This window comes from Lagenorhynchus albirostris, chromosome X (assembly GCF_949774975.1).
Source record: "Lagenorhynchus albirostris chromosome X, mLagAlb1.1, whole genome shotgun sequence".
NCBI classification, from domain to species: domain Eukaryota; kingdom Metazoa; phylum Chordata; class Mammalia; order Artiodactyla; family Delphinidae; genus Lagenorhynchus; species Lagenorhynchus albirostris.
Window position 1 is genome coordinate 98,209,106 of NC_083116.1, and position 14,298 is coordinate 98,223,403.

Sequence of the window (14,298 nt, forward strand, 5' to 3'; positions counted from 1 at the left end):
CAGACTTCTGGCCTTCAGAACTGTGAGAAAATAAATTTTTTAAGTTATTTTAAGCCACCCATTTGGGGGTATTTTGTTACAGCAGCCACAGGAAACTAATACATGTCTAAGATTCACTGATCTCCAGTTCCTCAAAATATGACCACAGCTACCATATCACCTAGCACTGTTAGGTGTGACAAAATTGAAAGCAGGTGTTCTAACAAAAACGTGTACATGAGTGTTCACAGTAGCACTAATCACAACAGCTGAAGGGTGGAAACAACTTAAATGTCTATCAACTAAGGAATGGGTAAACAAACTATGTTAAATCCATACAATGGAATATTATTCAGGCATAAAAAGGAATGAAGTACTAACACATGCTACCATATGGATGAATCTTTTTTTTCTTTTTTTAAATTTATTTTTGGCTGCGTTGGGTCTTTGTTGCTGTGCGTGGGCTTTCTCCAGTCGCGGTGAGTGGGGGCTACTCTTTGTTGCAGTGCACAGGCTTCTCATTGCGGTGGCTTCTCTTGTTGCAGAGCGTGGGCTATAGGTGCCCGGGCTTCAGGAGTTGTGGCTCCCAGGCTCTGGAGCGCAGGCTCAGTAGTTGTGGCACACAGGCTTAGTTGCTCCGCGGCATGTGGGATCTTCCCAGAACAGGGCTCAAACCCGTGTCCCCCGCATTGGCAGGCGGATTCTTAACCACTGTGCCACTGGGGAAGCCATATGGATGAATCTTGGAAACTTTATACTGAGTGAAAGAAGCCATACAAATACTACATATTGTATTATTCCATTTTTGTGAACTATCCAGAACAGGCAAATCCACAGAGACAGACAGCAGATTAATGGTCGCCTGGGGCTGGGGGAGGAGGGAATGGGAAGTGACTGCTTAATAGGTCCAGTGTTTCCTGTTGAGCTGATGAAAAAGTTCTGCAGCTAGAGAGTGATGATGGTTGTACAACATTGTGAATGCACTTAATGCCTCTGAATTGTACACTTTTAAATGGTTAAAAATAGTCAATTTTATGTTATGTATATTTTATCACATACACAAATAACATATAACCACAGCAAGTCCAAAGGCCCTGTGGCCTGAAGGAATGATATATTTGAGGAGCTGACAAAAGGTCAGCAAGACTCAACAGCAGGAGCAAAGATGGTGTACAGGAGGCCAGAGAGAGGTCAGCCCATCCAGGTCCTGTTAGATGATGATGAGAATTTTAATATTTTGCTTATAAACAAGGAGCTTTTGATTTTTATTTGTCTTAAATGGAGCAAGCACTGGGAGGAGAACCAGACTGCCACCAAAGCACCTACGTGGTCCCTGCTCCTCCTGTCACCCCCTCAATCTGTTGTTCCCACAGCAACCAGAGTGATCTTGTTCAAACACAAACCATATCATGTCACCCTCTCACCTAAACCCCTCCAGTGGCTTCCCATCATTGCCCAAAGAATCAGATTTCGACTCTTTCCCCTGACTTAGAAAGCATACATGAGCTGACTCCAACTTCCTCTCCCATGACTCCCCCTGTACCCCTGTGCTTCCGCTGCTCTGGCCTTCTTTCAGCTCTTCAATCAGACTTCATTTTGCCTGAAAGCCTTCATATTAGCTGGTCCTATCTTTAGAATGCTTTGCCCCTTAAACTCTGAATGGCTGGTCCCTCACTTCCTGTCATTTAGATCTCAGTATAGATGTCACCTCCTCGGAAAGGCCGTTTCGGATGAAAATAGCCACCCAGTCACTATATATTCTAATTCTCTGCATCACACTTATCTAACATTTTCTTATTTGTGTGCTTGTTTTGTTGTCCTCCTCTCCAAACAGGCAGGTAGTTTTGTCTGTCTTGTTCACTGTTGTATCCCCAGTACCTAGATACAATAGCAACTCAAAAAATGTTGAACAGGGCTTCCCTGGTGGCGCAGTGGTTGGGAGTCCGCCTGCCGATGCAGGGGGCATGGGTTCGTGTCCTGGTCCGGGAGGATCCCGCATGCCGCGGAGCGGCTAGGCCCGTGAGCCATGGCCGCTGAGCCTGCGCGTCTGGAGCCTGCGCTCCGCAACAGGAGAGGCTGCGACAGTGAGAGGCCCGTGCACCGTGATGAAGAGTGGCCCCCGCTCGCTGCAGCTGGAGAAAGCCCTCGCACAGAAACGAAGACCCAACACAGCCAAAAATAAATATAAAATAAATAAATAAATTTTTTAAAATGTTGAACAGATGGATGGTACATAGTAGTCATTCAATAGATGATTGTTGCCTGATTGAAGAAGGATGTGGTATTTGAAATGGACTTTGAAATATGTATAAGATAATGGCGGTCTTTGAGCAATGGAGAAGTTGATCATTATGGGCTACGGAACAGCATGAACAAAGGCAGAAAGCTAACTCAGATGAGTGGTGAGGTGCACTAGAAGACCCAGAGTAGGAAAGGATGCAGAAATGTAGGTTGGAGGAGGGCCTTACTCAGGCCAAGTTTGACTCTCTTGTTTAGTAGGGGAGTGATGTGATCTGACCCATGTTTTTACCAAAGTAATTTGGGAAGCAGTATGCGGGATTAGAGGTTGCAGAAGAGAGAGACTAGAAACAGGAAAAGAGTTAGGAGGTAACTGCAATAACCTAATTGGGAGTTGATGAGGGCTGGGCCTTGGGAAGTGGAAGTGGGGCTGGAGGAGGGGCCGAGGCAGTGCATCTCAACTCTGGCTGCATTAAAATCTACTGGGGAGCATTTAGACTCGTGCATGCCTGGGCTCCATCCCCCAGAGATTCCGGTTAACTCGGTCTCTGGTGGGACCCCAGCAATCAGTATTTGTAAAAGCTCCCTATATGCTCTAGCTGGGATTGAAATCCCTGGGACAGATAAAAGAAACTGTTCAGAGATAGAATAGACAGCCTTCAGGACTAAGTGGATTTGGGTAATGAAGGAAAAGGAGGAATTGAATATGACTTACTTCTAGTCTGAGTAAACTTGGAGGACAGCTTTTAAAATGCATAATCTCAATATATGGTACATCTAAACAAGGGACTAGTTTACGGTTATTAGCGGGTATGTATATGAAGAACTCTTTTAGTCACAAAAGGACATTTTTGTTATAATATTAAGGAAAAATAAAACAATAGAAAATTTTATATGCACTATGACCTGAACTATGTAAGAACATATAAAAAAGAAATTGGAAGAAAATGTGTATAAAATGTTCACACTGGTAGCTCAGGGGTGGGGGTGGGGTTATAGGTGATTTTATTTCCCATTTTTTATATATACTCTATTTTCCCAAATTTCTAAATGATCATATATAACATTTATAATAAAAGAGGATATTTTATAAAGGAAGCCCTCTACACAAAAGATTAAAATATTAAAGTTTTTAGGGCTTAAGGGGGGAAAATCTTGAACTGTTTTGAGAATTTGCTTAAGTGAACTTTGAGCATATGTCCATTCATCTAAATTTCTGTATTTATTAATATATCTGTGTGTTTCCAGGGATCCCTACCTGAACACTGCAAGTGACTTTTACCCTGGGATTCAGAAATGTCTACAGGACTGAGACCGGACCCGCTAAAGGTATGTTTGCAAAAGCCACTCAGGAAAGCACTCAACCAAAGAAACGAGAGAACTAAGGTTTGCAGATTTGGTCTAAGGAGCCTTGGTGTAAGTATCAGAGAATTAGGGTTGTTCTGAGGACAGCTCGATATATATTATACATGGAATGAATGATGCAGTGTTTCCTCATTAGGGATTTATCCCTGAGCCTTGGGGGAAAGCTGATGTTTAAAAAAAAAGCTAGATTAGAAAAAAAATTTCATAGAGATATTGGGAGCATAAAGTTTTACAGCCAATATAGCCTGCTTGACAAAAAATTTCAGGGACAAAGGGTACTGTTCTCATTTCAGCAGAATGACAGCTGAATGTCTCAGAACATGGAGCAGAAACATAAGCATCTCAGACAGCTTCCCCAGACAGCACAAATTAAAAGGAAGGAAAAGGCCAATGCCACTCTGTGACAGGACTACACTTGTGAGACTATAGTGGCAGGTCTAAGCGATAGCTAGGAAGACCAGATTTTTAAATACAAGTGCTACCTCCCTTCCACTGGGGACTTTCTGAACATGTTGGGAGGAATTTGAGAGGGATTGAAGTTCTTCAATGGTGTTTTTTTTTTTTTGACCTGGCAATTCCTCCTCTAAGACTTTTCCTTACAAAAATAAATAAATGTACAACATGTATTTATAAGATTACTAATTGCAAAATTCATTATTGGAATAGTGAAAGATGGAAACAATACAAATATTCATCAAAAGTGTCTTGCCATTTAGTCATTCATTCTACAAAATTTTTGAACACCTGCTGTTTGCCAGGTGCTCGTCTAAGCATTGGAGATACAGCTGTGACCAAACCAAACCAGGTCCCTATCCTCAGGGAGCTTGCACTCTTCTGGGGAAGACAAACAATAAAATAAATTTTAGCGTATCCATGCTATAGAATGCTATGATGTAGGTATATGTTATATGTTAGGTATATTTATATGTTATGTATATGTTAGGTATATTTATACTGAATTAACACAAAAGGTCTATCAAGATATATATATATACACATATGTATATAATATATAATTTTTACTTATAAAAACAAGTTACAGAAGAGAATTATAATATTCTTCTGAGACTGTAATAAAATGTATTAGATCATTCTTAGGAAAACATCAGGATGAAAGATACATGACAAGCTTTGAATGATGGAATTTCACCTCTGAAAATGCTCATTTGATTTTTTTTTACAAGCAGTATTACATTTATAATAAAAATAAGTTATTAAAAAGAAACACTATAGAGGCTAAACCCTAGAAATGCTTTTTGGAAAATTGTTATTGGGATTTTATATTTATCCTGTGGCTGTTGAGCATAGGGAAATTCAGGTAAAACTTTTGTGTATATGGGGGTACAAAAATTATAATTATGACTTCAGAATAATTCCTTTTGACCTCAACCAAATGGGAATGCAATGTGAAGAAAATAATTTTTGAGGTAAACTATGTCATTAAAGCTCCACGTGGATATAACAGTGTTGTTCCCATCATGATGACACACATCTACTTTTGGAGGGACAGAGCAGAGCTATTTAGAGCTGTTCTGTTTTACATATCATTTGTTTACTGCTGAGCTCATCCCTTTTTAAATGCCTTTCTTAGCAATTAAATAACATTGTCCATTGGGTTCAGAAACTGTCCCATTGATGGCTTTGCTTTCTACATTTATGTTGTATTTCCAGAGAAATAATCTAAATATCCAGCAACAGGGAATCAGTTAAATAAATGATGTTATTGTGCAGTCACTTTTCAGTTGACTCTCAGCTATACTTTCGATGCTCTTCTCTGTATCACAGGTGATTAGAAACCAGTAAACTACATTTTCCATATTCCCTTTCAGCTTGCATCACATGAGGTTTGCTACTGGGAGGCACTGGTGGGGAGACTATAAGGTGGAAAAGAGAGTAGCCTTTTTGTCTGTCTCTAGGGGTCCTTCCAATAGCAATAGAGGCAGCAGCAATGACTACAGGCAACTATTTGTTCTCAAAACATCTGTGGCAGTTTTAACAGATTAGTAAGGCTATGGACTCCTGGGTTTCTACTCAGTGGTAGTAGAGGCAGCAGTAGTACCTCTCACAGATCAGTATCGAGTGTCACAAGTGCAATGGCCCACATATGGGCTCCAGCCCCAGGAGTGGTGGCAGCTTTCAGGTTTCTAGGTAAGACACACTGTGATCAATTGTTTGCAGAACTGGCCAGAATTCTTTCTCTCCCTGTTTCAACGCCCCTTTGCAATGTGACTTTGCAGTTTTTCACATAAAAAGTGGAATCTGTTTCTCTACTCTTGGAATCTGGACTGACCTTGTTCCTTACTTTGAACAATAGAAGGTAAGACAAAATGGCACTGTGACAGTCCCAAGCCTAGGTCTCAAGAGGACTCTCGGGCTTCTGCTCGTTCTCTTGGAGCCACGTGACTGCCATGGAATAAGCCCACACTGGCCTGCTAGAGAGTGAGAAACCATGTGGGTCTGAGTCTAGCCAGTCCTCTTGTCCCAGCTGAGGTCCCCAAACATGTAAAGGAACCCAGCCAAGATCAGCAAAGCCAACCCACAACCAACTGTAGATGCATGAGGGCCCTCAACTGAGACCAGAGAAATACCTAGATGAATCCAGCCTAAATTGTTAACCACAGAATTTTTTCTTAAGTAAATTCTGGTTTTACACGAGTCAGTTTGAAGTGGTTTGTTACATAGTGATAGGTAACTAATATATACCTTTCTCTCTTTTTTTTTAGCATGTTTTATAACTTTGTAGCAAGTTACTAGCATTAAGTCTGTTCCTGCATTAAATGTATAGAGTGGTTTCTGTTTGCCTGCTGGATACTGACTGTTACAAATGCTATGTCCATAGAATGGGATTCTATCAGATTAATGTTCAAGTGGAATACTTTGACATAGGGAAATTCCCATAGTATGTTTTTAAGTGAAAAAATGAAATTATACAAAGTACATGTAGTATGATGCCAATTTGGATAGATATATACACCCACACATAAATAGTGATAATTATTACCTCATGATCTGATATCTGATCCCTTTGTGATTTTTTTCCTTTACTCTTTACATTTTCTACATTTACTAAATGCTTTGTGAAAGCATGTATTTCCTTTATCATTAGAAAAAATTTTATTTATTTTATTTTATTTTATTGAAGTATAGTTGATTTACAATGTTGTGTTAATTTCTGCTGTACAGAAGAGTGATTCAGTTAAATAAATAAATATATATATATATGTGTGTGTGTATATATATATATACACATGCACACATTCTTTTTCATATTCTTTTCCATTATGGTTCATCACAGGATATTGAATACAGTTACCTGTGCTGTACAGTAGGCCCTTGTTTATCCACTCTGTATATAATAGTTTGCATCTGCTAACCCCAAAATCCGAGTCCATCCCTCCTCCACCCCCCCTCCCCCTTGGCAACCACAAGTCTGTTCTCTATGTCTCTGAGTCTGTTTCTGTTTTGTAGATAAGTTAATTTGTGTCATGTTTTAGATTCCACATATAAGTGATGTCATATGTTATTTGTCCTTCTCTTTCTGACTTACTTCACTTCATTTAGTATGATAATCTCTAGGTCAGTCCATGTTGCTGCAAATGGCATTATTTCATTCTTTTTTTATGGCTGAGTAGTATTCCATTGTATATATGTACCACATCTTTATCCATTCATCTGTCAATGTATATTTAGGTTGTTTCCATGTCTTGACTATTGTGAATAGTGCTGCAATGAACATAAGGGTGCATGTATCTTTTTGAATTATAGTTTTGTCTGGATATATGCCCAGGAGTGGGATTGCTAGATCATATGGCAACTCTACTTTTAGTTTTCTGAGGAACCTCCATACTGTTTTGCATAGTGGCTGCACCAATTTACATTCCCACCAACAGTGTAGGAGGGTTCTCTTTTCTCCACACCCTCTCCAGCATTTGTTATTTGTAGATTTTTTTAAATGATGGCCATTCTGACTGGTGTGAGGTGCTACCTCATTGTAGTTTTGATTTGCATTTCTCTAATAATTAGCAATGTTGAGCATCTTTTCATGTGCCTGTTGGCCATCTGTATGTCTTCTTTGGAAACATATCTATTTAGGTCTTCTGCCCAGAAAAAATTTTTATTTTAAATTGTTAATTTTTCAGGATATCTAGATTGATATTTGGTTTGGGGGAGCCATGATGCTTTCTGTAACTCCCTCTTTAGCAATGTATACAAAACGAGTGGGTTTTGTTTTTTGTGTTTTTTTAAAAAAAATAGGTGACAGGGGAACAGTGTCTTATATCTGCTAACAGTGTCCCAAGCTAGGTTGCAGTCACCCTTGTTGCCCTGTAATCCATAATCACACAGTAGCATATGAAGTGGGACATAAACCATATTTTTCTTTCTACTTTCTAAATCCTTCAAGTCACCTGACAACAAAGCTGCTGAAATGTCTTCCTGACATGTATCCCCTACATGTGTCCAACTCTAGATAATTCACTCAGCAGGTGTATAAATCTTTGATTACTCATAATCTTCTATTAAAAGGATGTTATGCTTTTATACTGACTTCACTATCTGTGTAAATGCTGTATTTATCCTGTGACATAAAAGATATAATTGATGGAAACATGACTCAGAAGCATTCAGCCAAAAGGTAATAGTTCCAGATATACAGGTTCTGTGCAGTTTTTTTTAATTAGTTAATTAATTTGTTTATTTGGGGCTGCGTTGGGTCTTCCTTGCTGTGCACGGGCTTTCTCTAGTTGTGGCGAGCAGGGGCTACGCGTTGTGGTGCGCTGGCTTCTCATTGCAGTGGCTTCTCTTGTTGTGGAGCACGGGCTCTAGGGCACTCGAGCTCAGTAGTTGTGGCTCATGGGCTCTAGAGCGCAGGCTCAGTAGTTGTGGCACATGGGCTCTAGAGCGCAGGCTCAGTAGTTGTGGCACACGGGTTTAGTTGCTACGCGGCATGTGGGATCTTCCCGGACCAGGGCTCGAACCTGTGTCCCCTGCATTGGCAGGTGGGTCCTTAACCACTGTGCCACCAGGGAAGTCCGTTTTTTAACCATTTTAGTCATTTATATCGTAATGTTTATTGACCCTATTTTTCAAACCCAAAGATTGATTAGTGTTCACTGACTTCAGTAGGAATATTCTCTACATAATAGTGACTAATGTATTTTAGTTAGATTCGTTTATTAGAGAAGTATCTTTGTACTTTAATAAAACAATACATAAAAATGAGTATGTTGAAATTCCTTCTATTTACAGTGAAATGTACTTTAGATATTCAACCATGCAGATGTTAAATAACCGAGACCAGAGCCCTTATTTAAATGTATAAGTGGCTAAATTTAAGGTGAAGACTGGGCCAGCATGGCTGAAGCAGAGTGGAACATTGAGCTGATTATCAATGAGTTAACCTCTAAATTCAGTCCATATGCATGACCCTGATCCTAAACTTCCTTTTGTTAGAACTATCCCCGTCAATGAGCTGATGACTGCCAATAATTGGGTTATATCATGATCATAATTAGAAACATTTATTGATCGACTGTTGGCATCAGGATTTGAACCCAAACAGTCGCATGTCGCCTGCACTCTTGACAATGGGTTTTGAAGGCAGACTGACTGGGTTTCCTCCTGGCCTCTGCCACTTACCAGTCTTCACGTCTGTAACATGGGGATATCAGTAGTTACTACCTTATTGTCTTCACATGAAGCAATATATGTGAAGTGCTTGGAATAGTTATGGCATAGTGGGTGTTCAATAAATATTAGTCGTTAATGTAATAGCACTGTGCCAACTCCTAATTACAAAAGCTTAGATCTAAAAGGAGCCTCAAAGACGATTAAGTTCACTGTTTTTCAACTGCAGGTCACAACTTGTTAGTGAACTGTGAAATCAATTTAAGGGCTCACTCCCAGCACTTAATAAACCAAATAAGAGTATAATCAAATAGGAATTATCAAAGTGCATTGCATGTAATAAGGGTAAGTGTTGTTTCATGAAACATTTGTTTTGGAGAGATAGCAGACATGATTGATGCTCTGCTCACATCACCTCAGGTCTCTTTTGCTGGTTCTGCCTATCCCTCAGTGTCTTTGTGCTTCTTTCCTAAAGAATCTTCTCTGTAGTTTTTCAGAAAACTTCCCTTCAGCTACTGGAGACGTGGTAGCCCAATGTATTTGTATTATTTATCTGTTGTCGCATAATAAATTTTTCAACAACCTAGTGACTTAAAATGGCAACATTTATTATCTTACACAATTTCTGAGGGTCAGGAATCCAGAAGTAACTTAGCTGGGTGGTTCTAGCTTAGAGAGTATCATGAGATTTCAGTAAAGCTAATAGCTGGGGCTGCAGTCATCTCAAGGTTTGACTGGGGCTGGAGGATCTGCCTTCAGACTCACTCCTGTGGTTGTTGGCAGGCCTCAGTTCCTTGCTGGCTGTTGGCTGGGGGCCTCAGGTCCTTGTTATGAGAGTGCATGTCATGGACCTCTTTATAGGACTGCTCACAAAATGAGACCTTGCTTCCCACAGAGGCAGTGAAGAAAGAGAGAATCCCAGATGGAAGCCACAGTCTTTCATATCTTAATCTCAGAAGTGACATACCATTACTTCTGCTGTATTTCATTGGTTAGAGTGACCAACCATGGAACAGCGTAGGCAGGAAGGTGTGAATACTACAAGGCCGGGATCATTGGAGGCCACCTTTGGGGACTGGCTACCACAGGTACCATGAACTTAAATGCCTGGGAGGTTACATCCTGCTGGGGTGGCCTGTAACCAGTGATTGACTAGGGATGAAATATGAAAGCCCAGCTTTCTTGTCTCAAAGCGAGTCAGTCTCTGGTGTATCTTACGTTCCAGAGCTTCCCACGGGATCAGGTTGAGGCTGAGACTGCACCTGAAATTTGATCCCTGGTTGATTTCTGCACCTTTCCTGCTCTGCCACCTCTATTCCCATACCACTTTCTCCCGAAAACATCCTTGATAAGTCATTTGCAGTCAAATCCTTACCTCAAGGTCTGCTTCTGGGAAACCCAACCTAGGGCAAGGCGGTGTGTATGTGTGTGTACTGGGTCAATATAAAACATTTCTTATCGTAAGTCATGGTTAAAAATGTTGAATTTTTTAAAAAAATAGTTTAATCTATATCCATTCCTTCATTTTACAACTTAGTAAACTGCAGCCCAGGCAGGTAAAGTGATTAACGCACTATTACCCAACCCTTAGTGGTTTGATGAGTCCTTGGTTTTATTTTGACTTCCTGTGCTTAGCCTCTGCTTATAAAATCACTTCCATTGGATTGAACTTCAACTCTGCCACTTGATAATTGTGTGACTAAAGTCAATTCAGTCCTTCTGGGCTTTAGTCCCCTGATCTGTAACATGAGGATAATAACTGCTCTGAGTAGAAGGAAAAGGTTGGATCAAAATGAAATCAAATTCAGGCTTCACCACTCACTGGATTTCCCCGCCCCCCCCCCAGTTTTTTTTATTGTGATAAAATACACATAACAGAAAATGTACCACCTTAACCATTTAAGTACAATTCAGTGGTATTAGGCACATTCATATTGTTGTGCAACTATCACCACCATCCATCTACATAACTCTTCATCTTGCAAAACTAAAAACTCTATACCCATTAAACAATAATTCCCCATCCCCCCTCGCCCTAGCCCCTGGGAACCACCATTCTACTTCCCGTCTCTATGATTTACCACTCACTGGCTTTTTGTCCTTAAGCAAACAATGCGTTTTCATTCCCCTCATCTTGGATGAAAAGAGGCTAATAGTTTATAGTGTACAGTTTATCAAAATACCTGGTTTTTATAACCAACGGCAGCTGCAATTATTATCATGTACATGGAAGTGCTTTGTAAACTGTAAAGCACTGTAAATATGTGAGTCACTATGGTTATTGTTATAATACTACACATTAATAGGACCCCAAATTCTGCTTATTCTTATAGGGTTATATATCAAAGCATTATAAATTTTTGATCAACCTCATGTCATTATTTTAAAACAAACTATGTTAATAGTATCACCAAGCTTGTTTTCCTCTGGGAAAAAATCAATTTTTCTTTATGGGAAAATTATCTGAAAAATCTTTTTCTAAATGAGTGATTTTGTATTTTAAGTCATTTTTAGTTATGTGGAAAAGCATACGAAAGATAAATTGTAAATATGTGAGGTGTTTTAGTTCTTTGTATCTCTGGTAATATTTCTGACAGTAAGGGAGAATTTGATAATGTTTAGCTTCCAGGGACACTTCTTCTTTGACTAAAGAAGTGGAGTGATTTAACAGTGTGTATTAACATGAGCTTATGTCTCCATTTGGAGCTACCACAACTCTGTCCTGATGGATCAAATATTTCAAAATTTTAAGGAGAAACAGTTAAATGGATCATATAAACAGAAATTTTAGCAGAAACCAGAAGAAAAGATGTTTTAAAATGTAATAACTTGAGGCCTATATTTAGAAAAGAACCTGTTTGCACTTGGGTTTGCCTGTCTGCAAATTAGAAGAATGAATTTGCCTACACAGGGAAAAAATAAAGCCTGATTCCAGCTGAGGGTCTGTAAAACTAGTTTTTGGTTTTGGGAGTTTTGTTTGTTTGTTGTTTTTTAGTTAAAAAACAACTGAGTTCATTGAAAACTGCGGCCGTCTCTGTAAAGAAACAAGCACCCGTGTACATTTCTGGTGGAAAATAGTAAATATATCTCTTATGAAAGGCAATTTGGCAGTATTCATCAAAATTACACATGCAGTTTGGACCCAGGAATTCTTCTGGACATGTACATGTGTGCACGTACATGTCACTTATTCTGTCAAGTGTTTCTTTTGTAGCTGAATAGATTATATAGATAATACAGGGTCTCTAAGAAGACCTAAGGAGACTTGGAAAACTTTTACAGGCATCAAAATGAATATTTATCTACCAAATGTGTACACACACATATATAAGAAAATTTATATGCGAGGTTGTTCATTGTAGTTTTTTTTAAAACTTTGATAATAGATAAAAATTTGGAGGCCACCCAATGTCCATCAACTTAGGATTGGTTTAAGAAATTATGATACATCCACACAATAAAATGCTATGCAATTATGAAAAGATTGAGGCTGCTTTTTCTGTGCTGAAGTGCTACAAACTCTAAAATATATTAAGTAAAAATGTCAAGATGTAATACAGTGCATATGCTAACTTTTATGTAAAAAGGGAGGAAATATTAATATTTATGTTCAAACACTGGATAAGCAAACAAAATACCCACTTTCTCAAAAGTAGAGATAAAATAATGAAATGCACATGTTCAGTCCTTCCCTCTGCATAAGAAAATGTACTAATAATTGAAAAAAATTGTTCTCAGCATTTGAACTTGTCTCTGAGAGGGTCAGGCATCAGTCTCCCAAACCCAGAGGCAGGTGTGAAGCTGAGTGGGCCCCTTGAAACCATTTATATGTCTTCAAAAAAGATGATGTGCTGACGATTGAAAAACATTACTTTTGCAAGTCTTCAGGCACATGAATGTATTTGTAATGTACTGGTTTTTCTCCTCCTTTGGGGACTCAGACAAAACTGAGGCAGAAAGAGTTTCATTTTTATATCCTCTTATACAGTTTTACTCTTCACTAGCAGAATACAGAATTGAGCTTATCAGTAGCAGCTCATAAAATTATTCTGCACATCTCACCACTTAGGTTATCTGTTACCTTGTTTAGTAAACCACAATTGAACAGTTATTCTTGTCCTAATATTCCCTGCCTCACCTAGCACAGGGTCTCATTTAACAGATGCTCAGTAAATATTTGCTGAATTGAGCCACCTGCTTTATTTTACATTGATAAAATCATCCAGATGCAGATAAAATGACTTACATTTCAGTTGTGAAATTAAACTCCAGAACTGTGGCTTTCCTTTTGAAATAAGAAATGCTTATCTCAGAAAACCCTTAGTTTATCATTTTGGGAAATATGGTTTTATACTTTGATTTCCAATCCCTAGATAATTGAGGCAAAACGATTTTCAATGCTTCTGGAATTTAAACCAGTGGTAGAGACATGTATTAAATGTACTGATTTGTTTTTTCGGGATATATTTAGTCCTCTTGTATATTGTTTCTTTAATTTTTCTCCTGGTCCAAGTTGGTGGTCAAGATTAATTTACAGGGTTTCTAAAGTAACTAAATTATTGCCAGCTCTTGGACAACTGCAATTGCCTTTTCAATTTCAAACCTTAGAAACAGAGCTCTACCAAAGCACACCTTCTCATTGATTCAGTTTGCTTCAAATTTGTGCATTCCATGGACAAAATCATACAATTGGTGATAATTATACTATTGAATGCATAAAATCTAGATTCCAGACTGGGAGAAAGGTTATAGACTAGAAAAAATATTTGCAAATTATATATCTGATAAAAGTCTTATATACAGAATATATAAAGAAGTCTTACAGCTCAATAGCCAGGCAAATAATAAACTTAAAATCAAGGAAAAGATTTTAATAAATGTTTCACCAAAGAAGACATAAAACTGGCTAAGATGTACATGAAAAGATGCTCAATATCATTAGTCATTAGGGAAATGCAAATAAAAAATAAAATGAAATGCCACCTTACATCCACAACAATGGCTACAATCAGAAAGACAGACACCCGGGCTTCCCTGGTGGCGCAGTGGTTGGGAGTCCGTCTGCCGATGCAGGGGACACGGGTTCGTGCC

General features: G+C 38.8%; 1 protein-coding gene across 5 annotated transcripts in view; it reads left to right on the top strand.

Moving 5' to 3' along the window:
- Nucleotides 1-14,298, top strand: part of RPGR (retinitis pigmentosa GTPase regulator) — a 268,816-nt gene that overhangs the window by 4,269 nt on the left and 250,249 nt on the right. For all 5 annotated transcript variants that reach the window (XM_060138679.1, XM_060138678.1, XM_060138685.1 and 2 more), the window contains exon 2: nucleotides 3,466-3,546. The gene's annotated coding sequence lies outside the window, so the exon portion shown is untranslated. The remainder of the gene's footprint in view (nucleotides 1-3,465; nucleotides 3,547-14,298) is intronic.